The following is an 18,618-nucleotide window of genomic DNA, read 5'->3' as shown; positions in this document are numbered from 1 at the left end:
GGGGATATTTGCCAGGCTGGGGGTGCCGGAGGAGTTACACAGTGACCAGGGGCGTAACTTCGAGGTCTTCGCCAGAGTGTGCCAGCGCCTGGGGATCACTAAGACGCGGACCACACCGCTGCATCCCCAGAGCGACGGGTTGGTGGAGCGGTTTAATCGGACGCTCGCCACCCAGCTGGCCACCCTGGTGTCCCGGCACCAACGGGACTGGGACTGCCACCTCCCCCTTGCGCTCTGGGCGTACAGGACCGCGGTCCAGGAATCCACCGGGTGCACCCCGGCCTCGCTCATGCTGGGCCGGGAAATGCGAACCCTGGTGGACCTGGTCTTCGGCCCGCCGCCCGGAGACGGGTCGGCACCGCCGGCTGGACCGGACTACGAGTGGGACCTGCGGCAGCGGATGCAGCAGGTGCACAGCTTTGCACGGACCCACCTGACACAGGCGGGGGTCCGGCAGAAGCGGCACTACGACCTGCGCTGCAGGGGGCCTGCCTTCCAGCCCGGGGACTCGGTTTGGGTGTACAACCCGCGCCGCTGCAAAGGCCTCAGCCCTAAGCTGGCGCCGTCGTGGGAGGGTCCCGCTGAGGTACTCGGGGTGGTGGGTGAAGTCTGCTACCGTGTCCGGTTGCGAACACGGGGGAGAGTGGTGGTCCTGCACCGAGACCGCCTGGCCCCCTACCGGGCCCGGGAGGAGGAGCCGTGTGGGGAGGCTCTACAGGAGCAGCCGGGGCTGGAGCCGGACGATAGTGGGGCGTCCGTGGGTCGCCAGCCGTCACTGCGGCGCAGGGTTCCACAGCAGTTAGCCCAGTACGAGTACAGCCTGAGGGGGGTGTTCGACGTCGGCGAGACGCCAGACGCCAGACGCCAGACGCCAGACGCTTCAGGTGGGGGCAGTGTAATGCCCTCGCCTGGTGGTGAGGAGAAAGTGCCCCTAGGCGCTCGTAGTACCGCTGGGCATGCTGGGAGTGGTAGCCGGGGAGAGTCTGAGGGTCAGCACGATGACCAGCGGCTGACCCTACCTGTGTAAATAATGTCCTAGTAGTTCTAGTGCCCTGTGTAGTCTTGTAAAAGTATAGTGTGTTGTTAGGTAATTACCACCCTAACTATGTGTACTTGTTCCCTCAGTCTCCTCATGTGTGTGTATATCCTGTGTTTGGTTTTGTGTTAATGCTTGTTTGTTAATCGCGTCTTCACTCGTCCTTTGTTCTGAAAAGAACCTGCAAATGCTACAGTATTTATTTTATAAACACCAGTATTGACACTTTGATCAGTATATTTATTATTAGTAGCCAGTCTTATAAATTTACAATTTAGATTAAGTCTGGTAACAGTTATACAGTTAATTTAAATCATCAGACCACTAATGGAACTGAGAGCTGGGTGGAAATAAAACCAGGATACACATTTTAACCTCCAGGATCAGGAGTCTGATCCTCCTGGCTTCTTTACTCTGAAGATTTGTGTAAAACTCTTAAAAGCGCTTATTTCAGGGACTCGTGCTTGTCCTCTACTGCTCCACATGGGTACGCTTTGTAACGCAATAATCTGCGATGTAAACTTTTTTTTCTGTTTAATGAATTTTATTCTTAGGTTTGTCGCTCTCCTTCTCCAACTGTGATGATTCGCTTCTCTTCACAGTCCGGTGTTTTTTTTTGGGGGGGGAGATTTTATATCTGTAAGAAAAGCCCCCCGGGCTCCGGACAGGAGTCTCCTCCAGCTCTGCTTTGTCAGAAAGAGCGCTGTGACGTCACAGACACCAGCCAGAGTGCTGGGATCAGAGAGCGAGACCGCGGGAGATGCGCGGAGGGAACGGAGGAGAATTATTGATCACTTATGTATCGACAACCAATTTATTCAGCTGAAGGACCATAGAATAATCGATTAACTTCACTGATTGGTGAGTACTGATTCTTTTCTTGACCCTGTTTAAATATCTAGAAAACAGTCAATAAAGACTGTATCGATCAATTACCATAGTGCGTTTAGTGTTAATAATGTTCAATCCGAAATTAAACAATGATTATTCATATTATTATTTAGGTAACTCTATCCTAGAGCTAGAAAATTATATTCCAAGTTGATAAATGTATGTAAGTAACAGTTTAAATACATTTTTCCAGTGTTTATAAATCATAAGTATGGTAACCACGGCAACAGCCGGCACGTCACTGTATGTGTCTAGGTGTCTCGCATTCGTCACAGAGAGTGTATGTGACGTCACGGGCAGCAACTAATACTACTACTAGTGTATTCATTTTAACATTAGTGAGAGTACAACTGGTAGTTTTAATGGTAGTGTTCATAACAAAGTGTGAGTATTAATAACAAAGCGCTTGTTTGTTAATCGCGTCTCCACTCGTCCTTTGTTCTGAAAAGAACCTGTAAATGCTACAATATTCTTTACTCAGCAGCTTATTAAAAACAGCTCCTGTGATGTTCAAACCGATTTTTTACACAGAACACTGACACAGCTTTGCGTTCTGAATCTCTTTTTCTCGTGCGTTTATTTAATGTGGCACAATGCACTGGGATAAGGGTATTCTGTTCACAAACCAATAGCATTTAAACCACAGCCCAGGTTCGATCTGTCTCCCAGAATCACCAGGGCGCACACACACACACACAACCGTGCCGTTGAAGTGCTCTGCTTCATTTCTAAGGGCAACTCAACATTCACTCCTACCCCGAGTGCAGAAAAGACAGCGTCCGCAGCAACAACAGCTCAGGTCTCTGCACAGGAGCTAAGCTGCCCCCATCTCCTCTGCTCTGCGGTTCCTGCGGAGTGGATTCCTGCCTGGAGCCGTGTTTGCAGGCGGCGGCTCCCCGCGCCCTGTCTGTGCGTCGTGTCCAAGAGCTCCTGGGAGGAAGAGAGAGCCCTCACACTCGGGGGCTTTTCCACGGTCTGTGTGAGGAGGGGCGGGTGTGTCCAGTAGCTTATCGAGCGGAAGCCTGGGGCAGCGGAGAGCTGTGATCGTGCAGACCTTGAGGTGTCACCTCTTTGTCTGCTTTCCCGCCCCCCCTCCGCCCAAGCTCTGCTCCAAAGTAGCCCGGCAACCCCTCACACCTGCACGTGTCACAACCTAAGGTGTGGTCATGAGACACCCATGGGGTGTCGTTCTGTTCTTGCTAATTGTTTCCTGCCCGTCGCAGGCAGGAGTCCATGCGAGGAAGATGCGCTGGACAGAGCTCAGAGGGCGCACCTGGGTGGCTTTCCTTCAGAGTGACGTTCCTGCAACACTCTCCCGCTACTCTTGGTGCGCTCATGCCGCAACACAGGAAGGCTGGAGCAGGTGGTTGTGGGCTCTGCGCACCGCCAAAATAGCTCAGTTGGGAGAGCGTTAGACTGAAGATCTAAAGGTCCCTGGTTTGATCCCGGGTTTTGGTATTTTGTTTCATCGCGCCCTTTGTTCCTCTCTCCAGCGCACCCTGCCTAAAGTGACGCGTCCCTTTCTCAGCCCGAAATGCAAGCAAGACACCAGCAGCGGTCCCTGCAGGTTTCCATAGTGTAGCGGCTATCACGTTCGCCTAACACGCGAAAGGTCCCTGGTTCGAGACCGGGTGGAAGCAGACTCATTTTGCACGTTCCTGTACTTCACAGAGGTCTTGAACGACCGGTCATTTGTTCCCAATGTATTTCCGGTGCCTTCGTGCACTCTTGTACCAAACGCACGTTCCTTCTGTACGTGGAGCCGATCATTTGCAATTGGGCTGTGCCGACAGACCAGGACGAGCTCTGTCGGCTCAAAAGCAGCGCAGGACCTGCAAGAACAACAGAAAGATTAGCATCCAGCGGGGGCCTCTTAGTGAGCCCAAGATCTCATCAAGAATCGGCTCCAGCAACAGGGCTGGGCGCATTGTTCCATTCTCCGACCACTCTCGGTGTAAACAAGTCCCTCCTGGTCTCTGCTTGAAATGCACTTTCCTGCGTTTGCTTTGGTGTAACTGGCTTCCCCTGCATGGGCGAATGTGAAGAAGATCCTTAGTAAGTCATTGAAGAAAACCAAGAAGAGGTCGGAGTGGCCTATGTCGTTCATCAACGATCCAGTCAGGCAGTACTCCTCCTATTCTGCCAGTATGTGGATTCGAACCGGGGTTGTTGCGGCCACAACACAAATTCTGAGCACTATACGATCACAGCGAGTTACCGAGACATACACAGCCAGTAGGAAAGGATGTACTCTCTTTGTGTGACACTAGTCGGAAAAGTCCTGACGCTGCATTTCAACTGAGCCCTAGTATACATCAACCCTTCGACACTCTGAGTGCCAACTCTCTTGTGTGTTTTCTCCATCAAGCAGGTCATGAAGGCAGCAATTACAGTTTGCTTACATGACGCACGCACAACATGGCTGTATGCTCCCATATGGTCTAGCGGTTACGATACCTGATCTTCACCCAGGTGGCCTGGTTTCAGCTCCTTGTATGAGAACGTGTCAGTTTTGCCTCCTGCTTTCCAAAGATCAGCACCATGTTTTATGCCTCCCCCGAATATCGAAGCTGCCTCTAAATCTGCAAATGAAGATGAGTCAATAAACCACTTGTTTTTCGTATAACTATACATATATTCATTTAATACTGATTTCATTCATTGAGCACGGATACAATAGAGGTACAGCTATTCACTGTTTGACATGTCTGCACTGGTACAGAACCTAGCAATCAGAAAACGGGTGAAACTGTCTTGAGAATTAGCATACAGTACCGAGGCCCCCATGACCAAATAAAGGCTAACCTCAATAATCAGCCTAAATAATGCAGACAACAGCAAAACGACTGACTTTGAAAAGGGAATGAATGTCCGGAAGGAGTAGTGTAACCAGCTTGAAATGCTTCTCCGGACCTCTAACTAAAAGAAACCGGGAACCAGCAGTGGCATCGACTCCTTTCGAACTGGGATCCTATCGCAGCTCATGGTGTCCTAACTCTCCCGTATCTGATATTTGACCAAGCACATCAGGAGAGAGCGCGAACGCAGTCCCCCACTACCAGAAATTATGCAGTCGAGATTCCCACATTTGGGGAATTCGCAGGGGTCAGCACAGCCGGAGTGCAATGGCCGAGCCTCGCCCTGGGTGAATCGATTTTTTAAGAACTTTATTTTCTTTTCACAAAAAAATACAGGACATCACAAATTAGAAAGCTTTACATTAATATACATACTTAAAACAGTATATATAATCCCATCTCATTACATTTTGACACGGTACCAGTTATATAGCAACAATTTATTTTTTTCTGGTGCAAATCACATTCTTTACTTAAACATGATAATGTTTTTCACAGTTTCTTGAGATATTGACCTATGCTCTCAATTTCCCACAGATTTTCTGCTTCCTCCCTCCCTTCTCTCCACAGATCTCTGAGGTAATAGTTCTCTCGGGTGATGAACAGGGCCAGGCTACCTGCTGCCTTGACTGGGACCTCGATGCCTTTGAACAGCCCCATGTTCCTCACTCTCCACAGGGCGTCTTTCCCACTGTTCACCACGGCCCAGATCCTGTCAAACATGTCAGGAGGAAGTTTGACAGGAGAGATGCCGTTGTAGCGGCAATGCTTGTTAATAAGACAGAATTAGGCCGTGGTATTCTGTCCTAAATGAGGCCCCATCTCACCCTCCATCTTTGTGGTGCAGCCACAGAGAAAGTATTCATGCAGGTTGATTTAAGATGTTTTCTTTTGATAATGGACAGCTCCCAGATGGGGATGCACTTAGCTTAGCCTGGCTATCATGATCAATGGTCATCCATTGGTGCCTATCTGTCTAGGGAGTGCCGAATGGACATCTGGACTGCATTCCTAAGTGTCAAGAGTAAGTGACTCATATCTCACCTTGACCAACCAATCAGGGACTGGCAGGGCATGGTAATACCACGTGGGTCTCTAATGCCCGCCAAACTCTCAACCAATCAGCACACATCTATGTCTTGGTCAAAAAGGGAGCGCAAGCTCAGATCGGGGCTCTCCTTGGCCATTTTCGCGCATCCTCAGAGACAATCACGTGACAACTGCTGTTGTCTGCAAAGGGACTTGGACTTTGTTCTAAGCGCGAGGCCGAGGATCCCATACGTACTCAGAATTCTACCAACGTGAATGATCCGCTTGATCAACGGCAGCCTACAGTTGGACCCTCATCGACAACCTGAATAGCTTATTCAGAAGCAGCGCTGGACCAGGAACGAACCAGCTTCTTCCCAGGCAAAAGAGTGACTTGGTGTTCGTGCCGGGAGATTCCAAATCCATACACAGTGGATAAGTAAACCCCATGTTCTACATTGTGTCTCGAGAATTCAATTGTACCTCAACACAAGTTGTTATCAATTTAATTCATGAGTAATGTATTTACTTCCGAGTTTAGAGTAACAGTGGGTAATAACACTGATTAGCGATTTGGTAACCGAACGATATATATTGACATATATTCTCTGTTGTGTATCTCTTTGTGTTGGCATCTCTTCGAGATTATATACCTTGTATATTGATAACCCTCACAGTAAGGTCTGCCGCTCGTATCCAGGCAGACTAGTATATGTTTGGTGCACAATTTATATGAATAAATGTATCTCGTGTATTGAACCCGTGTGTGTGCGTTGTTAGTTGTTCTGACGATTGATTTTCTAAAAGCCACAACGAACAACCTCGTGATTACTGCTACAATTAATAATTGTCTCAGTAAACCCATCAAACCTCTACAACCACGATACACCACCATAAACTATATTAATTTAGGAACATAAACATATAGTGTAAACTGTATATGGCTGGTATTGGTAGTTTAAAGAAAAAATACACACCAGTATTCCACTTTCTTCCTAAACATTTTAAGCATCAAAGTCTTACATGTAGTAAGATTTTACCAGGTTTCGGAAACGTTTTTACATGCTCCTTCTGACCATCTTAACTTTATATACTTTGTGAAAAGTCATAAGATATTCACATTTTCTGTGAATGTGCTCGTTATCGGAGTAAACAAAAGCATACTTTTAGAATTTGATTAATAGGGAATATAATATGGAATCACGTACCTAAAGAAATTAATAACGATATAATTATTTTTATGTACTGTAGCTCAAATAGTAGTATAATACACTTTCTATGGATACATGTGCTTCTACGCAATGCAGAAGCACATCCACAAGTAACATTACCTAGCTAAGAGAGGACATTGGCTAGCCATTATGATAAATACAGTGGAAAAAAGCAATTGGGAAAATAAGACCTGCTGATCTGTTATACATACCAGGAAGAGAACAGAATATGATTTTTTTCTGTTCGAAACGTGTGTTGTCTTTATGAAATTCATGTATTTTAAACGTTTAATTAAGAAGAAAAAAACTTACAGAAAGATACTAAGCTGATCACGAGATAGAAAGATCACCCGTTTTTCGCGCATAAAAAGTGGCTATTAACTGGGTAAACTGTTATTAACTGGAGTCAACTGGGTGAAAACACATAATATGAACATGAAACAAAACAAAAAATAAAAATAAGATACAATCTACAGACATTAAAACCGGTGTCATGGAAATATAACTATCAAGGAAGCCACAAGAGAGAGTTCTCACCTGAGTAAGGTCTTTATTTCAATATTGGGAGCAACCAGAGACTCAATTTGTTACAAGCAGTACAGGGTTTTCATAAGACGTTGCGCTGTAAAAAAGCTCAGCGCTTTGTCCATTCTAAAACTTCCACTTTCCCTAAGAGAAAACAGATTACATCAAAAAGCGAAAGAAGAAGCACTAGATATGTTATTCAAAGCTTATCAGTTACTTTCAGCTAAATCTAACGACCCAGACAGCATATATTGTTTTGGTACATTGTCTTCTAAAGTAACCTAAACAGTGTACTTTGTTGACGCACTGTTTTCTAAAATTCTGCACGTACTGTAGCACAGCAATTACATCCTTGAAATATATTATCTAAAAGCCCCAATATATTTCTTTGCAAAGCTCTCTACATTTTAAGAATCAATTTACTTATTAGATTTCCACTTAAAGACTTGTTCGGCTGGCGTTCAAGAGTCGCGTTTTTCAGAATTATATTGAGATCGTTTTCCACAGAGCTCAGATGTCAAAGCACAGCAGCAGCTCTCCACAGCGATCCTCTATAGCGCCCTTTCTCCCGCAGCTCCGTCCTCATTGGAAGGAAGCAAGAGTGAAAGGCTGAAGTGAAATAGAGCGGGGACGAAGGCAGTGAAGAGAGAGAACGTGGGAAGAAGAGAAAAACGCAAGGGAAAAAAAGCAGCGTCGTAAAAGAGGTGACGGAGCTGTCCTCTCAATAAGAAGGGTGCCAGCGAGCCTTGCTCTCGCTTACGGCCACACCCCCTTGAGCACGCCTGATCTCGTCTGATCTCGGAAGCTAAACAGGGATGGGCCTGGTTAGTACTTGGATGGGAGACCGCCTGGGAATACCAGGTGCTGTAAGCTTTTAAGCGCAGGAGGCGCCCTATCCCCGCTCGCTCGCTCATTCCCCTGTTCACACGTGCAGTGCGGCTTGTCCGTCTGTTTATTTGTCAGCTTTGGCGAGACACGGGTGCTTGTGTATTAGCGTGAGCGTTTTTTATTCTGATCAGGAACACTTTTACAAGTCCGCAAAGGATCGAGAAAAGGTTTATCGCCAGCTGAAAAGAGACACAGCGCTTCGGCTGTGGAGACTTGTTCGGCTGGCGTTCGGAGAGTCGCGTTTTTCAGAATTGTATTGAGATCGTTTTCCACAGAGCTCAGATGTCAAAGCACAGCAGCAGCTCTCCACAGCGATCCTCTATAGCGCCCTTTCTCCCGCAGCTCCGTCCTCATTGGAAGGAAGCAAGAGTGAAAGGCTGAAGTGAAATAGAGCGGGGACGAAGGCAGTGAAGAGAGAGAACGTGGGAAGAAGAGAAAAACGCAAGAGAAAAAAAGCAGCGTCGTAAAAGAGGTGACGGAGCTGTCCTCTCAATAAGAAGGGTGCCAGCGAGCTTTGCTCTCGCTTACGGCCACACCCCCTTGAGCACGCCTGATCTCGTCTGATCTCGGAAGCTAAACAGGGATGGGCCTGGTTAGTACTTGGATGGGAGACCGCCTGGGAATACCAGGTGCTGTAAGCTTTTAAGCGCAGGAGGCGCCCTATCCCCGCTCGCTCGCTCATTCCCCTGTTCACACGTGCAGTGCGGCTTGTCCGTCTGTTTATTTGTCAGCTTTGGCGAGACACGGGTGCTTGTGTATTAGCGTGAGCGTTTTTTATTCTGATCAGGAACAGTTTAACAAGTCCGCAAAGGATCGAGGAAAGGTTTATCGCCAGCTGAAAAGAGACACAGCGCTTCGGCTGTGGAGACTTGTTCGGCTGGCGTTCGGAGAGTCGCGTTTTTCAGAATTGTATTGAGATCGTTTTCCACAGAGCTCAGATGTCAAAGCACAGCAGCAGCTCTCCACAGCGATCCTCTATAGCGCCCTTTCTCCCGCAGCTCCGTCCTCATTGGAAGGAAGCAAGAGTGAAAGGCTGAAGTGAAATAGAGCGGGGACGAAGGCAGTGAAGAGAGAGAACGTGGGAAGAAGAGAAAAACGCAAGGGAAAAAAAGCAGCGTCGTAAAAGAGGTGACGGAGCTGTCCTCTCAATAAGAAGGGTGCCAGCGAGCCTTGCTCTCGCTTACGGCCACACCCCCTTGAGCACGCCTGATCTCGTCTGATCTCGGAAGCTAAACAGGGATGGGCCTGGTTAGTACTTGGATGGGAGACCGCCTGGGAATACCAGGTGCTGTAAGCTTTTAAGCGCAGGAGGCGCCCTATCCCCGCTCGCTCGCTCATTCCCCTGTTCACACGTGCAGTGCGGCTTGTCCGTCTGTTTATTTGTCAGCTTTGGCGAGACACGGGTGCTTGTGTATTAGCGTGAGCGTTTTTTATTCTGATCATGAACAGTTTAACAAGTCCGCAAAGGATCGAGGAAAGGTTTATCGCCAGCTGAAAAGAGACACAGCGCTTCGGCTGTGGAGACTTGTTCGGCTGGCGTTTGGAGAGTCGCGTTTTTCAGAATTGTATTGAGATCGTTTTCCACAGAGCTCAGATGTCAAAGCACAGCAGCAGCTCTCCACAGCGATCCTCTATAGCGCCCTTTCTCCCGCAGCTCCGTCCTCATTGGAAGGAAGCAAGAGTGAAAGGCTGAAGTGAAATAGAGCGGGGACGAAGGCAGTGAAGAGAGAGAACGTGGGAAGAAGAGAAAAACGCAAGAGAAAAAAAGCAGCGTCGTAAAAGAGGTGACGGAGCTGTCCTCTCAATAAGAAGGGTGCCAGCGAGCTTTGCTCTCGCTTACGGCCACACCCCCTTGAGCACGCCTGATCTCGGAAGCTAAACAGGGATGGGCCTGGTTAGTACTTGGATGGGAGACCGCCTGGGAATACCAGGTGCTGGAAGCTTTTAAGCGCAGGAGGCGCCCTATCCCCGCTCGCTCGCTCATTCCCCTGTTCAGACGTGCAGTGCGGCTTGTCCGTCTGTTTATTTGTCAGCTTTGGCGAGACACGGGTGCTTGTGTATTAGCGTGAGCGTTTTTTATTCTGATCAGGAACAGTTTAACAAGTCCGCAAAGGATCGAGGAAAGGTTTATCGCCAGCTGAAAAGAGACACAGCGCTTCGGCTGTGGAGACTTGTTCGGCTGGCGTTCGGAGAGTCGCGTTTTTCAGAATTGTATTGAGATCGTTTTCCACAGAGCTCAGATGTCAAAGCACAGCAGCAGCTCTCCACAGCGATCCTCTATAGCGCCCTTTCTCCCGCAGCTCCGTCCTCATTGGAAGGAAGCAAGAGTGAAAGGCTGAAGTGAAATAGAGCGGGGACGAAGGCAGTGAAGAGAGAGAACGTGGGAAGAAGAGAAAAACGCAAGGGAAAAAAAGCAGCGTCGTAAAAGAGGTGACGGAGCTGTCCTCTCAATAAGAAGGGTGCCAGCGAGCCTTGCTCTCGCTTACGGCCACACCCCCTTGAGCACGCCTGATCTCGTCTGATCTCGGAAGCTAAACAGGGATGGGCCTGGTTAGTACTTGGATGGGAGACCGCCTGGGAATACCAGGTGCTGTAAGCTTTTAAGCGCAGGAGGCGCCCTATCCCCGCTCGCTCGCTCATTCCCCTGTTCACACGTGCAGTGCGGCTTGTCCGTCTGTTTATTTGTCAGCTTTGGCGAGACACGGGTGCTTGTGTATTAGCGTGAGCGATTTTTATTCTGATCAGGAACAGTTTAACAAGTCCGCAAAGAATCGAGGGAAGGTTTATCGCCAGCTGAAAAGAGACACAGCGCTTCGGCTGTGGAGACTTGTTCGGCTGGCGTTCGGAGAGTCGCGTTTTTCAGAATTGTATTGAGATCGTTTTCCACAGAGCTCAGATGTCAAAGCACAGCAGCAGCTCTCCACAGCGATCCTCTATAGCGCCCTTTCTCCCGCAGCTCCGTCCTCATTGGAAGGAAGCAAGAGTGAAAGGCTGAAGTGAAATAGAGCGGGGACGAAGGCAGTGAAGAGAGAGAACGTGGGAAGAAGAGAAAAACGCAAGAGAAAAAAAGCAGCGTCGTAAAAGAGGTGACGGAGCTGTCCTCTCAATAAGAAGGGTGCCAGCGAGCTTTGCTCTCGCTTACGGCTAAACCCCCTTGAGCACGCCTGATCTCGTCTGATTTTGGAAGCTAAACAGGGATGGGCCTGGTTAGTACTTGGATGGGAGACCGCCTGGGAATACCAGGTGCTGTAAGCTTTTAAGCGCAGGAGGCGCCCTATCCCCGCTCGCTCGCTCATTCCCCTGTTCACACGTGCAGTGCGGCTTGTCCGTCTGTTTATTTGTCAGCTTTGGCGAGACACGGGTGCTTGTGTATTAGCGTGAGCGTTTTTTATTCTGATCAGGAACAGTTTTACAAGTCCGCAAAGGATCGAGGAAAGGTTTATCGCCAGCTGAAAAGAGACACAGCGCTTCGGCTGTGGAGACTTGTTCGGCTGGCGTTCGGAGAGTCGCGTTTTTCAGAATTGTATTGAGATCGTTTTCCACAGAGCTCAGATGTCAAAGCACAGCAGCAGCTCTCCACAGCGATCCTCTATAGCGCCCTTTCTCCCGCAGCTCCGTCCTCATTGGAAGGAAGCAAGAGTGAAAGGCTGAAGTGAAATAGAGCGGGGACGAAGGCAGTGAAGAGAGAGAACGTGGGAAGAAGAGAAAAACGCAAGGGAAAAAAAGCAGCGTCGTAAAAGAGGTGACGGAGCTGTCCTCTCAATAAGAAGGGTGCCAGCGAGCCTTGCTCTCGCTTACGGCCACACCCCCTTGAGCACGCCTGATCTCGTCTGATCTTGGAAGCTAAACAGGGATGGGCCTGGTTAGTACTTGGATGGGAGACCGCCTGGGAATACCAGGTGCTGTAAGCTTTTAAGCGCAGGAGGCGCCCTATCCCCGCTCGCTCGCTCATTCCCCTGTTCACACGTGCAGTGCGGCTTGTCCGTCTGTTTATTTGTCAGCTTTGGCGAGACACGGGTGCTTGTGTATTAGCGTGAGCGTTTTTTATTCTGATCAGGAACAGTTTTACGAGTCCGCAAAGGATCGAGGAAAGGTTTATCGCCAGCTGAAAAGAGACACAGCGCTTCGGCTGTGGAGACTTGTTCGGCTGGAGTTCGGAGAGTCGCGTTTTTCAGAATTGTATTGAGATCGTTTTCCACAGAGCTCAGATGTCAAAGCACAGCAGCAGCTCTCCACAGCGATCCTCTATAGCGCCCTTTCTCCCGCAGCTCCGTCCTCATTGGAAGGAAGCAAGAGTGAAAGGCTGAAGTGAAATAGAGCGGGGACGAAGGCAGTGAAGAGAGAGAACGTGGGAAGAAGAGAAAAACGCAAGGGAAAAAAAGCAGCGTCGTAAAAGAGGTGACGGAGCTGTCCTCTCAATAAGAAGGGTGCCAGCGAGCCTTGCTTTCGCTTACGGCCACACCCCCTTGAGCACGACTGATCTCGTCTGATCTCGAAAGCTAAACAGGGATGGGCCTGGTTAGTACTTGGATGGGAGACCGCCTGGGAATACCAGGTGCTGTAAGCTTTTAAGCGCAGGAGGCGCCCTATCCCCGCTCGCTCGCTCATTCCCCTGTTCACACGTGCAGTGCGGCTTGTCCGTCTGTTTATTTGTCAGCTTTGGCGAGACACGGGTGCTTGTGTATTAGCGTGAGCGTTTTTTATTCTGATCAGGAACAGTTTTACAAGTCCGCAAAGGATCGAGGAAAGGTTTATCGCCAGCTGAAAAGAGACACAGCGCTTCGGCTGTGGAGATTTGTTCGGCTGGCGTTCGGAGAGTCGCGTTTTTCAGAATTGTATTGAGATCGTTTTCCACAGAGCTCAGATGTCAAAGCACAGCAGCAGCTCTCCACAGCAATCCTCTATAGCGCCCTTTCTCCCGCAGCTCCGTCCTCATTGGAAGGAAGCAAAAGTGAAAGGCTGAAGTGAAATAGAGCGGGGACGAAGGCAGTGAAGAGAGAGAACGTGGGAAGAAGAGAAAAACGCAAGAGAAAAAAAGCAGCGTTGTAAAAGAGGTGACGGAGCTGTCCTCTCAATAAGAAGGGTGCCAGCGAGCTTTGCTCTCGCTTATGGCCACACCCCCTTGAGCACGCCTGATCTCGTCTGATCTCGGAAGCTAAACAGGGATGGGCCTGGTTAGTACTTGGATGGGAGACCGCCTGGGAATACCAGGTGCTGTAAGCTTTTAAGCGCAGGAGGCGCCCTATCCCCGCTCGCTGGCTCATTCCCCTGTTCACACGTGCAGTGCGGCTTGTCCGTCTGTTTATTTGTCAGCTTTGGCGAGACGCGGGTGCTTGTGTATTAGCGTGAGCGTTTTTTATTCTGATCAGGAACAGTTTTACAAGTCCGCAAAGGATCGAGGAAAGGTTTATCGCCAGCTGAAAAGAGACACAGCGCTTCGGCTGTGGAGACTTGTTCGGCTGGCGTTCGGAGAGTCGCGTTTTTCAGAATTGTATTGAGATCGTTTTCCACAGAGCTCAGATGTCAAAGCACAGCAGCAGGTCTCCACAGCGATCCTCTATAGCGCCCTTTCTCCCGCAGCTCCGTCCTCATTGGAAGGAAGCAAAAGTGAAAGGCTGAAGTGAAATAGAGCGGGGACGAAGGCAGTGAAGAGAGAGAACGTGGGAAGAAGAGAAAAACGCAAGGGAAAAAAAGCAGCGTCGTAAAAGAGGTGACGGAGCTGTCCTCTCAATAAGAAGGGTGCCAGCGAGCCTTGCTCTCGCTTACAGCCACACCCCCTTGAGCACGCCTGATCTCATCTGATCTCGGAAGCTAAACAGGGATGGGCCTGGTTAGTACTTGGATGGGAGACCGCCTGGGAATACCAGGTGCTGTAAGCTTTTAAGCGCAGGAGGCGCACTATCCCCGCTCGCTCGCTCATTCCCCTGTTCACACGTGCAGTGCGGCTTGTCCGTCTGTTTATTTGTCAGCTTTGGCGAGACACGGGTGCTTGTGTATTAGCGTGAGCGTTTTTTATTCTGATCAGGAACAGTTTTACAAGTCCGCAAAGGATCGAGGAAAGGTTTATCGCCAGCTGAAAAGAGACACAGCGCTTCGGCTGTGGAGATTTGTTCGGCTGGCGTTCGGAGAGTCGCGTTTTTCAGAATTGTATTGAGATCGTTTTCCACAGAGCTCAGATGTCAAAGCACAGCAGCAGCTCTCCACAGCAATCCTCTATAGCGCCCTTTCTCCGGCAGCTCCGTCCTCATTGGAAGGAAGCAAAAGTGAAAGGCTGAAGTGAAATAGAGCGGGGACAAAGGCAGTGAAGAGAGAGAACGTGGGAAGAAGAGAAAAACGCAAGAGAAAAAAAGCAGCGTTGTAAAAGAGGTGACGGAGCTGTCCTCTCAATAAGAAGGGTGCCAGCGAGCTTTGCTCTCGCTTATGGCCACACCCCCTTGAGCACGCCTGATCTCGTCTGATCTCGGAAGCTGAACAGGGATGGGCCTGGTTAGTACTTGGATGGGAGACCGCCTGGGAATACCAGGTGCTGTAAGCTTTTAAGCGCAGGAGGCGCCCTATCCCCGCTCGCTCGCTCATTCCCCTGTTCACACGTGCAGTGCGGCTTGTCCGTCTGTTTATTTGTCAGCTTTGGCGAGACACGGGTGCTTGTGTATTAGCGTGAGCGTTTTTTATTCTGATCAGGAACAGTTTTACAAGTCCGCAAAGGATCGAGGAAAGGTTTATCGCCAGCTGAAAAGAGACACAGCGCTTCGGCTGTGGAGACTTGTTCGGCTGGCGTTCGGAGAGTCGCGTTTTTCAGAATTGTATTGAGATCGTTTTCCACAGAGCTCAGATGTCAAAGCACAGCAGCAGCTCTCCACAGCGATCCTCTATAGCGCCCTTTCTCCCGCAGCTCCGTCCTCATTGGAAGGAAGCAAGAGTGAAAGGCTGAAGTGAAATAGAGCGGGGACGAAGGCAGTGAAGAGAGAGAACGTGGGAAGAAGAGAAAAACGCAAGGGAAAAAAAGCAGCGTCGTAAAAGAGGTGACGGAGCTGTCCTCTCATTAAGAAGGGTGCCAGCGAGCATTGCTCTCGGTTACGGCCACACCCCCTTGAGCACGCCTGATCTCGTCTGATCTCGGAAGCTAAACAGGGATGGGCCTTGTTAGTACTTGGATGGGAGACCGCCTGGGAATACCAGGTGCTGTAAGCTTTTAAGCGCAGGAGGCGCCCTATCCCCGCTCGCTCGCTCATTCCCCTGTTCACACGTGCAGTGCGGCTTGTCCGTCTGTTTATTTGTCAGCTTTGGCGAGACACGGGTGCTTGTGTATTAGCGTGAGCGTTTTTTATTCTGATCAGGAACAGTTTAACAAGTCCGCAAAGGATCGAGGAAAGGTTTATCGCCAGCTGAAAAGAGACACAGCGCTTCGGCTGTGGAGACTTGTTCGGCTGGCGTTCGGAGAGTCGCGTTTTTCAGAATTGTATTGAGATCGTTTTCCACAGAGCTCAGATATCAAAGCACAGCAGCAGCTCTCCACAGCGATCCTCTATAGCGCCCTTTCTCCCGCAGCTCCGTCCTCATTGGAAGGAAGCAAGAGTGAAAGGCTGAAGTGAAATAGAGCGGGGACGAAGGCAGTGAAGAGAGAGAACGTGGGAAGAAGAGAAAAACGCAAGGGAAAAAAGCAGCGTCGTAAAAGAGGTGACGGAGCTGTCCTCTCAATAAGAAGGGTGCCAGCGAGCCTTGCTCTCGCTTACGGCCACACCCCCTTGAGCACGCCTGATCTCGTCTGATCTCGGAAACTAAACAGGGATGGGCCTGGTTAGTACTTGGATGGGAGACCGCCTGGGAATACCAGGTGCTGTAAGCTTTTAAGCGCAGGAGGCGCCCTATCCCCGCTCGCTCGCTCATTCCCCTGTTCACACGTGCAGTGCGGCTTGTCCGTCTGTTTATTTGTCAGCTTTGGCGAGACGCGGGTGCTTGTGTATTAGCGTGAGCGTTTTTTATTCTGATCAGGAACAGTTTTACAAGTCCGCAAAGGATCGAGGAAAGGTTTATCGCCAGCTGAAAAGAGACACAGCGCTTCGGCTGTGGAGACTTGTTCGGCTGGCGTTCGGAGAGTCGCGTTTTTCAGAATTGTATTGAGATCGTTTTCCACAGAGCTCAGATGTCAAAGCACAGCAGCAGGTCTCCACAGCGATCCTCTATAGCGCCCTTTCTCCCGCAGCTCCGTCCTCATTGGAAGGAAGCAAAAGTGAAAGGCTGAAGTGAAATAGAGCGGGGACGAAGGCAGTGAAGAGAGAGAACGTGGGAAGAAGAGAAAAACGCAAGGGAAAAAAAGCAGCGTCGTAAAAGAGGTGACGGAGCTGTCCTCTCAATAAGAAGGGTGCCAGCGAGCCTTGCTCTCGCTTACGGCCACACCCCCTTGAGCACGCCTGATCTCATCTGATCTCGGAAGCTAAACAGGGATGGGCCTGGTTAGTACTTGGATGGGAGACCGCCTGGGAATACCAGGTGCTGTAAGCTTTTAAGCGCAGGAGGCGCCCTATCCCCGCTCGCTCGCTCATTCCCCTGTTCACACGTGCAGTGCGGCTTGTCCGTCTGTTTATTTGTCAGCTTTGGCGAGACACGGGTGCTTGTGTATTAGCGTGAGCGTTTTTTATTCTGATCAGGAACAGTTTTACGAGTCCGCAAAGGATCGAGGAAAGGTTTATCGCCAGCTGAAAAGAGACACAGCGCTTCGGCTGTGGAGACTTGTTCGGCTGGAGTTCGGAGAGTCGCGTTTTTCAGAATTGTATTGAGATCGTTTTCCACAGAGCTCAGATGTCAAAGCACAGCAGCAGCTCTCCACAGCGATCCTCTATAGCGCCCTTTCTCCCGCAGCTCCGTCCTCATTGGAAGGAAGCAAGAGTGAAAGGCTGAAGTGAAATAGAGCGGGGACGAAGGCAGTGAAGAGAGAGAACGTGGGAAGAAGAGAAAAACGCAAGGGAAAAAAAGCAGCGTCGTAAAAGAGGTGACGGAGCTGTCCTCTCAATAAGAAGGGTGCCAGCGAGCCTTGCTTTCGCTTACGGCCACACCCCCTTGAGCACGACTGATCTCGTCTGATCTCGAAAGCTAAACAGGGATGGGCCTGGTTAGTACTTGGATGGGAGACCGCCTGGGAATACCAGGTGCTGTAAGCTTTTAAGCGCAGGAGGCGCCCTATCCCCGCTCGCTCGCTCATTCCCCTGTTCACACGTGCAGTGCGGCTTGTCCGTCTGTTTATTTGTCAGCTTTGGCGAGACACGGGTGCTTGTGTATTAGCGTGAGCGTTTTTTATTCTGATCAGGAACAGTTTTACAAGTCCGCAAAGGATCGAGGAAAGGTTTATCGCCAGCTGAAAAGAGACACAGCGCTTCGGCTGTGGAGATTTGTTCGGCTGGCGTTCGGAGAGTCGCGTTTTTCAGAATTGTATTGAGATCGTTTTCCACAGAGCTCAGATGTCAAAGCACAGCAGCAGCTCTCCACAGCAATCCTCTATAGCGCCCTTTCTCCCGCAGCTCCGTCCTCATTGGAAGGAAGCAAAAGTGAAAGGCTGAAGTGAAATAGAGCGGGGACGAAGGCAGTGAAGAGAGAGAACGTGGGAAGAAGAGAAAAACGCAAGAGAAAAAAAGCAGCGTTGTAAAAGAGGTGACGGAGCTGTCCTCTCAATAAGAAGGGTGCCAGCGAGCTTTGCTCTCGCTTATGGCCACACCCCCTTGAGCACGCCTGATCTCGTCTGATCTCGGAAGCTAAACAGGGATGGGCCTGGTTAGTACTTGGATGGGAGACCGCCTGGGAATACCAGGTGCTGTAAGCTTTTAAGCGCAGGAGGCGCCCTATCCCCGCTCGCTGGCTCATTCCCCTGTTCACACGTGCAGTGCGGCTTGTCCGTCTGTTTATTTGTCAGCTTTGGCGAGACGCGGGTGCTTGTGTATTAGCGTGAGCGTTTTTTATTCTGATCAGGAACAGTTTTACAAGTCCGCAAAGGATCGAGGAAAGGTTTATCGCCAGCTGAAAAGAGACACAGCGCTTCGGCTGTGGAGACTTGTTCGGCTGGCGTTCGGAGAGTCGCGTTTTTCAGAATTGTATTGAGATCGTTTTCCACAGAGCTCAGATGTCAAAGCACAGCAGCAGGTCTCCACAGCGATCCTCTATAGCGCCCTTTCTCCCGCAGCTCCGTCCT

At 49.8% G+C, this 18,618-nt stretch overlaps 10 non-coding genes and 8 pseudogenes across 10 annotated transcripts; 17 read left to right on the top strand and 1 right to left on the bottom strand.

Moving 5' to 3' along the window:
- Positions 1-3,494: 3,494 nt before the first annotated feature.
- On the top strand, positions 3,495-3,567 carry trnav-aac (transfer RNA valine (anticodon AAC)). Its single transcript has one exon. It is a non-coding gene; the product is annotated as a tRNA-Val (tRNA).
- Positions 3,568-4,954: 1,387 nt separating this feature from the next.
- On the bottom strand, positions 4,955-5,119 carry LOC148670139 (U1 spliceosomal RNA). Its single transcript, XR_015938080.1, has one exon. It is a non-coding gene; the product is annotated as a U1 spliceosomal RNA (small nuclear RNA).
- Positions 5,120-8,304: 3,185 nt separating this feature from the next.
- Positions 8,305-8,423, top strand: LOC148670138 (5S ribosomal RNA). The gene has a single exon (XR_015937788.1). It is a non-coding gene; the product is annotated as a 5S ribosomal RNA (ribosomal RNA).
- A 537-nt stretch (positions 8,424-8,960) lies between these two features.
- On the top strand, positions 8,961-9,079 carry LOC148670137 (5S ribosomal RNA). The gene has a single exon (XR_015937787.1). It is a non-coding gene; the product is annotated as a 5S ribosomal RNA (ribosomal RNA).
- Positions 9,080-9,616: 537 nt separating this feature from the next.
- On the top strand, positions 9,617-9,735 carry LOC148670136 (5S ribosomal RNA). The gene has a single exon (XR_015937786.1). It is a non-coding gene; the product is annotated as a 5S ribosomal RNA (ribosomal RNA).
- Positions 9,736-10,272: 537 nt separating this feature from the next.
- On the top strand, positions 10,273-10,381 carry LOC148670135 (5S ribosomal RNA; annotated as a pseudogene).
- A 537-nt stretch (positions 10,382-10,918) lies between these two features.
- LOC148670134 (5S ribosomal RNA) lies at positions 10,919-11,037 on the top strand. The gene has a single exon (XR_015937785.1). It is a non-coding gene; the product is annotated as a 5S ribosomal RNA (ribosomal RNA).
- Positions 11,038-11,574: 537 nt separating this feature from the next.
- On the top strand, positions 11,575-11,693 carry LOC148670133 (5S ribosomal RNA; annotated as a pseudogene).
- A 537-nt stretch (positions 11,694-12,230) lies between these two features.
- LOC148670132 (5S ribosomal RNA) lies at positions 12,231-12,349 on the top strand (annotated as a pseudogene).
- A 537-nt stretch (positions 12,350-12,886) lies between these two features.
- LOC148670131 (5S ribosomal RNA) lies at positions 12,887-13,005 on the top strand (annotated as a pseudogene).
- A 537-nt stretch (positions 13,006-13,542) lies between these two features.
- On the top strand, positions 13,543-13,661 carry LOC148670130 (5S ribosomal RNA). The gene has a single exon (XR_015938309.1). It is a non-coding gene; the product is annotated as a 5S ribosomal RNA (ribosomal RNA).
- A 537-nt stretch (positions 13,662-14,198) lies between these two features.
- On the top strand, positions 14,199-14,317 carry LOC148670129 (5S ribosomal RNA). The gene has a single exon (XR_015937229.1). It is a non-coding gene; the product is annotated as a 5S ribosomal RNA (ribosomal RNA).
- Positions 14,318-14,854: 537 nt separating this feature from the next.
- On the top strand, positions 14,855-14,973 carry LOC148670128 (5S ribosomal RNA; annotated as a pseudogene).
- A 537-nt stretch (positions 14,974-15,510) lies between these two features.
- On the top strand, positions 15,511-15,629 carry LOC148670127 (5S ribosomal RNA; annotated as a pseudogene).
- A 536-nt stretch (positions 15,630-16,165) lies between these two features.
- On the top strand, positions 16,166-16,284 carry LOC148670126 (5S ribosomal RNA; annotated as a pseudogene).
- Positions 16,285-16,821: 537 nt separating this feature from the next.
- Positions 16,822-16,940, top strand: LOC148670125 (5S ribosomal RNA). Its single transcript, XR_015939128.1, has one exon. It is a non-coding gene; the product is annotated as a 5S ribosomal RNA (ribosomal RNA).
- Positions 16,941-17,477: 537 nt separating this feature from the next.
- On the top strand, positions 17,478-17,596 carry LOC148670124 (5S ribosomal RNA; annotated as a pseudogene).
- Positions 17,597-18,133: 537 nt separating this feature from the next.
- On the top strand, positions 18,134-18,252 carry LOC148670123 (5S ribosomal RNA). The gene has a single exon (XR_015938308.1). It is a non-coding gene; the product is annotated as a 5S ribosomal RNA (ribosomal RNA).
- Positions 18,253-18,618: the final 366 nt, after the last annotated feature.

This window comes from Lepisosteus platostomus, chromosome 5, assembly GCF_059453375.1.
Source record: "Lepisosteus platostomus isolate fLepPlt1 chromosome 5, fLepPlt1.hap1, whole genome shotgun sequence".
In the NCBI taxonomy this organism is placed as follows: Eukaryota; Metazoa; Chordata; class Actinopteri; order Semionotiformes; family Lepisosteidae; genus Lepisosteus; species Lepisosteus platostomus.
Note: the sequence above shows the minus strand (reverse complement) of the source record. Positions and strands in the feature narration are given on the sequence as shown.